This window comes from Sinocyclocheilus anshuiensis, unplaced genomic scaffold, assembly GCF_001515605.1.
Source record: "Sinocyclocheilus anshuiensis isolate Anshui unplaced genomic scaffold, SAMN03320099.WGS_v1.1 scaffold991, whole genome shotgun sequence".
NCBI classification, from domain to species: domain Eukaryota; kingdom Metazoa; phylum Chordata; class Actinopteri; order Cypriniformes; family Cyprinidae; genus Sinocyclocheilus; species Sinocyclocheilus anshuiensis.
The window spans coordinates 426,228-431,734 of record NW_015547702.1 but is presented as its reverse complement, the minus strand read 5'-3'; the positions used below and the strand labels follow the sequence as shown (position 1 = coordinate 431,734).

The 5,507-nt window shown below is 35.4% G+C and overlaps 1 long non-coding RNA gene across 1 annotated transcript; it reads left to right on the top strand.

Moving 5' to 3' along the window:
- Positions 1-3,687: 3,687 nt before the first annotated feature.
- Positions 3,688-4,776, top strand: LOC107703907 (uncharacterized). Its single transcript, XR_001635883.1, has 3 exons — positions 3,688-3,751; positions 3,863-3,950; positions 4,555-4,776. It is a non-coding gene; the product is annotated as an uncharacterized LOC107703907 (long non-coding RNA).
- Positions 4,777-5,507: the final 731 nt, after the last annotated feature.

Here is a 5,507-nt window from a genome sequence, read left to right as displayed (position 1 = left end):
AGTCTCCTCTTGGCTTATATCGAAATCCTCCGACATTCTTCTTTACAAATCCTCGTTTTGTACTTCTAATTAGTGACCGTTGTTTTGTTTTGATCTCTCCCCTGCGTTTCCGTGTGCGTCACTTCTGAGCGGCGCATGCGCAAAGCTGACCTCATACGTCATCCGCCGGAGCTGCTTCTGTGTGCAACAGTGAGCGCAAGCTAGATTCAAGCGTTTTGAATATGGATATTTTTCTTACAAAAACGCATCGATTCGCTACAGGAGGCCTTTGTTCACCCCCCGGAGCCGTGTGAGACACTTTTTTTTTTATGGATGGGCGCTTTTTATTTAACTTCTTTTGGACTGATGCATGCAACACCCGCTGAGTGGCATTAAACAGCTTGAAAGATCAAAGACAATTTTTTATATTTTTTAATAACTCCGACTGGATTCGTCTGAAAGAAGAAAGTCATATACACCTAGGATGACTTGAGGGTGAGTAATTTATGGGCTAATTTTCATTTTTGAGTGAACTAACCCTTTAAGTGCACATGTCTGACAGACTAAAAATATGCAGTTCTTTACTAATAATCTTGGAGCTTGACAGACACATTCATTTTCATTTTATGGAAAAGAGTGGCCAGGATATTCTTCAAAAATGCATATTTTGTGCTCCACAAATGTAGGAAAATCATGTGGGTTTGAAACGCCATAAAATTGGGAACATGGTGACAGAATTTTCATTTTAGGGTGAACTGTGCCTTTAAGACAGATAAACACTCTCCAGTGTTTCTGTTAAAGAGGCTGTGTTTTTATGGTAACATTAAACTGCTGTTTACACCAGGCCACAATTTTCCACCCATCCCACTTCTGACAATCCAAAAATACACAGCTGACTATTTACACAGAACAATCAGTTGCCGTCATTTTAAGCTCAAATTTCATTTGAAAGCTCAGGATCAACATCAGAATTCACACTGAATGAAAAATGAGCCTTTCGTTGCGACATGCTATCGGATATGTTCAAACAGAAGTTAAATCACGACACATTTTGTATTTTACTATGGACAAACCCATGTGTCTGGAATGATGGATGAAATGCTCTCAGACAAACAAGCTACAAAACTAAAGCTGAGATATTTGTAACAATGAAATGCTGAATGAAACATAACTGAGTGGGATCATCAGGCCATCCTTTATTACATGTCCAGTCCTTTTATGTGAAAATATGAGCATGCTGTACTGAATTATCATGTTTTTATTATTTGTCTTTTAATTTTAAACTAAAAATTAATTTAGGTTCTTTCTTTCCTTAATATTGTTTTCCATCCTTTTAGACTTCTGTAATATTTGATTAACTGAAGGCTGTAATTATGTTATAAACTCTCAAATGCATTGTAACATTTTTTGTCTTTACTTTTTTATAGTCACGACTATGAATTACATTAGGAATCACATACTGTAACGGACATATTTTCAATTCAAAATGTGAACATCACTAGCAGGCGAGTAGTTTGCATCCTTGGAAATGACTGTCAGTCGGTAAAACGTTTGGCAGCTTTCATCTCACCTGGAGCTTTTCCAATAGGCTTTTGCTGGAATAATCTTCTCTGACTGACCGTGTCAAAAGTTTTGGTAAGTGACATTAAGAAGTGACATAATTTTGGTGGGAAAACAATAGCACAGACATACAGGCTGTATTATAGAAATATTTCACCCAAAAATGAACATTTTCTGAAAATATACAAACCCTCAGGCCACTGAAGATGTCTAAGTTGTTTTTTCTTCATCAGGTTTGGAGAACTGTAGCATTCTATCACTTGCTCAGCAATGGATCCTCTGCAGTGAATGGGTGCCATCAGAATGAGAGTCCAAACAGCTGATAAAAACATCACAATAATCCACACCACTCCAGTGCAGTCCATCATTTAATGGCTTGTGAAGCCAAAAGCTGCGTGTTTGTAAGAAACAAATCCATCATTAAGACGTTTTTAACTTCAAACCCTTTTTTGAAGAGTTGTTTACAAGTTGTTTACAAGCCAAAATATTTCAAAACAAGAATGTGGGTGGATTTTGATGTGAGAGGACAACAAGGGATGGACTTTTTCATAGAAGTAAGTGTTATTATGGATTATTATGGACCAGAGGTAAAGGTTTTTGAATTATAGCCATATTTTGATGACACCCATTCACTGCAGAGGATCCATTGGTGAGCAAGTGATGTAATGCTACATTTCTCCAAATCTGTTCCCATGAAGAAACAAAGCCATCTAGGCCTAGATGGCCTGAGGGTGAGTAAATTTTCACCTTTTTTTTTTTGGTTAACTATTTTTCTGTATGAGTGGAGTTCGTGAATTTAGTTTTTTTTCCTCTAAAAACAAACAAACAAAACAACAACAACAACAGCAAAAGTAATTTGGAAAATACCAAAATATGGTATTTCTAAATAGTTATAATCAGTAAAGTTTAATTGTCTGAACCAGATCAGTGTGTATTTGTAAAAGTATGCAATATGCTGATATTTACATATTTTCTTAAATTATAACTTATTATTATCATTATTATTATTATCAAAAAGGTCCTGCTTAACACAAACAACTTGTCTTTGAGAACACCAAATATTTAATCCATACATCCATTATCATTCCATAATTCCCATGTATTTGTTTATTAACGGAAACTGTGGTGCAGACATCATTTGAACAAAACAAAAAAAAGAAGTACATTGGACATCTTGTGAATATCTGAGCTCATTACTATTTTTAGTTTAAAATTAGGAAATGAATACTTCTGCCATCTAGTGGCAGGACTGAAGCACCTGCCCCAAAAACACGTCAACCAGACTCAAAAAATGTTTGTATGTCACTGCATTAAAGTGGTTGTCAACCTTTAGTAGAACATGTTCATAGTTAATGTGATTGAGGAAAACCTCATATGTCCATTGAAATCTAAATAATTTATGTGGCTATGAGAATATAGACAAATATATTTTGTCTATTCTGGATTTTGTTATCTTATAATTGTGAAAAATAGTTAACGGATTATTTTATTTAATGAATTCTATTTCATCTTTGAATAGTCATCTATTATCAATATGGTTGTGTAGTTTGTTGCAAAGGACATTTTAGAACACTGGATACTTGAGGGCTTATGGTGGCAATTCTTTTTCTAAAATACAAACATCTTGCTAGATTGGGCTTGTTTTAGAGGAATCTGAGTGTGTTTAGTCCCTGATCACTACTTGGGAAAAATAGGATCAGGTACCAGAATTAGTATGTGATGGGACGCAAGAGGAGCATGTAACCCAGTCACTAATGAGATTAAACAGGATTATGTCTCTGGACTCTCGATGCGTCTGCAGCAGGCTTGGTAGCAACAGATTGGTCTGTGAACATGCCGTTGTATAACCAAATGAAGAGAAACAAACCAACAGGTTAATTCCTAGCCACTGAAGTTCAACAGGGATCTGTATTCGGCTATTGAAGCATTCAACAAGGCATTGTGTCAAGGTATTTACCTGTTTCAATGTTTTTAAGAAAAGATTCCTCTTTCTCTCAAAGCCACAGCGGTTGGCACTCTGGTGGTGAGTCTTAAATCCAAACCAATCAGAATTTAAAGACTTAATATACAGAACTGCTTGGCCTGTTGTATTTCACCTATATATTGCAGGCAATAGAGCACCATGTGAAATCTTCATAAAATGGCTACTGTACTGTGGTCAGCAGTTGTCTGGACTCTCAAGGGCCTGTTGTGCACATGGAGGTTTTTCTGGGTAATTATGCTCTCTTCATGTTAATACATTCTATCAAAATATTCTAGTTTTACTGTATCGCTACACAAATCACTGATAAATCAAATCAAATGTTCTTTATTTATACTATAGGTCAGCCCATATTGTGCTCTAAAATCTGCACCATTAACACAGCATGCAGCTGACACTGACCATAAATTACCATCCAAACTGTCCCCAGGTAAATCCTAACATCACAGAAAAAAAGTAATCGATCAATTATTATGCAAAGGAAGCAACGTTTGCTGATTGTCTTTCAATTGCAATGTAAATGTAATGTTCATACCTGTCCAATAGATGGCAGGCTAGTTTTGTGAAATAAGAAATAGTCTGTCAATATCACATTGCAACTTGCTTAAATCTACAAAATAAGAAGCCTTTTAAACTAGAGCAAAACAGTTTATATCTGAGTTTTTATCGATTTAAAGGGAAAATTGACCCAAAAATGGACAATCTGTCATTGATTAGACACCCTCATGTCATACAAAACCTTTATGAATTTCTTTCTTCTGAGGAAAACAAGAGAAGTTTAAAGATATTATGTTTTTGTCAATACAGTGAAAGTAAATAGGGTTCCAAAGACCACTGGACTCCACTGAAAACATTCAGACATTTTTCATATCAACATTAGAAAAAAAGGGTTTCGAATGACATACAAGTGAGTAAATACACTTTTACTCACATTTTTGGGTGAACTGTCGTATTAAGCGTACTCCATTATCCATATCAAAACAGAATCAGCATTTGCCAAAGTATTAATACTAAAGGCTTTTATAAATCTGTAGCTGTCCAGGATGTCAAGCATCTGGCAAGGACAGATGTAAATGCAGACTCAGAGAAGAAGGTCAAACCAGAAAACTGTGTTAAGCCTGAACGCACAAGTGGCCTGTTCAAGAGACTGCTAAAGGCTGAGGGGGAGATTCAAGAACTGAAGATAGAGATTGAAAATCAGAGAGCATCATGGGAGATGCGGTTTGTGGAGCTGTAAAAGAGACAACATAATCTAAGAGACCGCGGGTCTAATAATATTTCAAAAATGAAACTCATTAATTCATTATAATGAACCTGTTACACTATTGCTTCTTCTGGACACTTGTTTAATTTCTGAATGAATCAGCATTTTTGAACAATTGGTTGAGTGAATGATTCAGTGATGTCATCATAAAAACAGTCACTTGTTTCATTTCTGAATAAATTAGCGTTTTTGAACAAATCAGCTGAGTGAATGATTCAGTGACTCTATCATAAAGGCCGTCACTTCTTTAATTTCTGAATAAATTAGCGTTTTTGAACAAATCAGTTGAGTGAATGATTCAGTGACTCTATCATAAAGGCCGTCACTTCTTTCATTTCTGAATAAATTAGCATTTTTGAACAAATAGTTGAGTGAATGATTCAGTGACTCTATCATAAAGGCAGTCACTTCTTTCATTTCTGAATAAATTAGCATTTTTTAACAAATCAGTTGAGTGAATGATTCAGTGACTCTATCATAAAGGCCATCACTTCTTTCATTTCTGAGTACATTAGCGTTTTTGAACAAATCAGTTGAGTGAATGATTCAGTGACTCTATCATAAAGGCCGTCACTTCTTTCATTTCTGAATAGATTAGCGTTTTTGATCAAATTGGTTGAACAAATGATTCATGACTAACTCATAAATACAGTCACTTTTTTACAGTGCGGGAACGGATATGATTTGAGTGGAACCTTTCTAACTTGTATTTTAATTGCTTGA